This window comes from Rutidosis leptorrhynchoides, chromosome 9 (genome assembly GCF_046630445.1).
Source record: "Rutidosis leptorrhynchoides isolate AG116_Rl617_1_P2 chromosome 9, CSIRO_AGI_Rlap_v1, whole genome shotgun sequence".
In the NCBI taxonomy this organism is placed as follows: Eukaryota; Viridiplantae; Streptophyta; class Magnoliopsida; order Asterales; family Asteraceae; genus Rutidosis; species Rutidosis leptorrhynchoides.
The window spans coordinates 326,213,495-326,215,948 of NC_092341.1; positions in this window are offsets into that span (position 1 = coordinate 326,213,495).

Genomic DNA, 2,454 nt, shown 5'->3' on the forward strand with positions numbered 1-2,454 from the left:
GTAAACTTTTTTGACATAATAACATGACATAAATGTGAACCATTCACATAATTTTTTCATCCTCTCACGTTTTTTTCTTTTCTGATCGATCAAACTAGGGTGATCAGTATTTAGTTGAAACCGTTATCCGAAAACCAAACTGGAAAAACTGAACCGAATTTGAAAACTGGTTTTCGGATCGAGTATAACCGAAACCGAATTTGAATTCGGTTTTTGATTCGGTTTTGAAAATTCTGAATTCGGTTAAATCAAAAACTGAATTCAAAAATTTTAATATATTTAATTTGTATATTTATGTTTTAATGTCATTATATTTGGGGATCTAATCATCTAAATAAGTTTTCACACATATGACAATTTAGTAGTCAACATTAATTATGTTACTCAAATTAATATGTTATTCTACTTAATAACGGAAAATAACGGAAGCAGTAGACGTTACAATTTAGCAATCAATATTAAAAAAATATCGAATAATTGATAATTAAATAGCACGTCATTGTTTTAGGCTATAAATAACTAAGACATCAATAACGCCACAATTAAACTACGATGGTTCTAAATTTTTCATGATTTTAACCAAAACCGAACCGAATTCGGTTTTCGGTTACAGTTCCAGTTCGGTTTCGTTTTTGATTTTGCCTAAAAAAATTAAAATCCAATACACCGAACCGAATAAACCGAAACCGAGCCGATGAATACCCTAGATCCAACTAATCATGTAAATTTTTTTTAAGTATACTAATATTACTCTACTACAAATAGCAAAAAAAAAAAAAAAAAAAAAAAAAAAAAAAAAAAGGAAAATAATGCTAAGTAATTTTTTATGAAAACCATCCAGGCATAGCGTGGATGGCCACCAAGGCCCCAATGAAGCAAGAGGTCACGGGTTCGATTCCAGTCAATGGAAATCGACGAACTTAATAGAGGGTTCTTTACTCGGCATCGAGGTGACACCTGGGTTCCCGATGTCCGAGGTTTATTCGTTGCTGGGGGTCAATGTGTCCGTTCGTAGTAGGGGTTCCTCCTTAAAAAAAATTAATTATTAACAAATTATATAACTTTTTTGCTCCTTTGGTCCCTGTAACTTACCTCATATTACTAACAGCTCCATCGGGTTTTTTTTTTGCTTTTAAAATCCTTTATTTTTCAAAAATTTGCAATCAGCATCCTTCCGTCAAACTTTTGTTAAATAAGTTCGTTAAGTCTTAATATGTAGTTATGTACAATGCATGTGAGGTAAAACGTCTTTCTTCTTCGTCTGAATCACCAAACCATTATAACCCTAATTTAACAAACCCTAATTTAACTCAAACAGAGGCTAAATCTGTGAAAACTCATAACATGATCGATTTTTTAACAAAACCCAAACATAATCAAACTCAGAACAAAAGTAACCATCAATAAAGTACATTCGTCTTTCTATGAAATTAACAAAAAACAATTATCCAAATTCAATAAAGCATTTACCTGTTACTGTAAAAAAACAATATACACCAACAAAAGTTACGATCCAACTTTTTTGATTTATTCAATGGTTAGTTTGCACGGGTATTTAGTTTTATTGAAAATTTAATAAAACACGGGTATTAATTTTCATTCTTTTCATGTGCTCATTCCCTTGTTTCTGTTTGTAGTTGGTTGACTAAAAATAAACCAAGAGGGCAATTATATTTGTTTGCAGTACACACCAAAAATTGCCTTTCCATTTCAAAATCAAACACACCCTTCTTGATTTCTTTCTTCGTAACCAAACCCCACAGCCGTCACCACAATTCGTTGCAATTTATGTTTATAAGCTGAGATGTAGAAAAAAACGCACAAGTGACTATGATAATGAACGTATTTGGTATATTTGGAACTCGATCAGATCTGTAATTTCTGTTAAATGATTTTGTGGATTTGATGCTTGAATCTGATTTAAAACTTTGATGTTAGTAGAGGAGATGATTTATACGAGTTAGTGATTTTGGGTCAAAACGTGTAAGTTGGCAGGGACACGCTAACCCTGTGTGCCGTAGCACCCACCAATCCCACCCCGAAAGAGACCTGTGCCGGTAAAGTACCTCCTCCCAGTAACCACAGTGACGGCAAGGCGATTTTTACCCCAGCTAGCTAGACCCCCGAAACACTTCACAAATTCCCCCCGGAGGGAGAAATAATTCCATGCGGGGCGCCCAGACTGAGAATCGAACTTGCGCCTTTCTTGGGTCAAAGCTTCTCCCACTGTGGGCCCAGGGATCAAAGGCATCGGGTACCACTGAGCTAGAAGCTCGTCGAGTTAGTGATTTTGTGGTCAGTATTGGCGGAACCAGAATTTTTTTTTCACCGGAGTCGAAATTTTTTTTAAACCGTAGCAATTTTTTGGGTTAAAAAATGGAGGTTTTGGAAGAAAAAAAAATGAAGGTTTTGGGGCAAAAAAATGGAAGTTTCTAGACCAGATTTTAAAGTTTT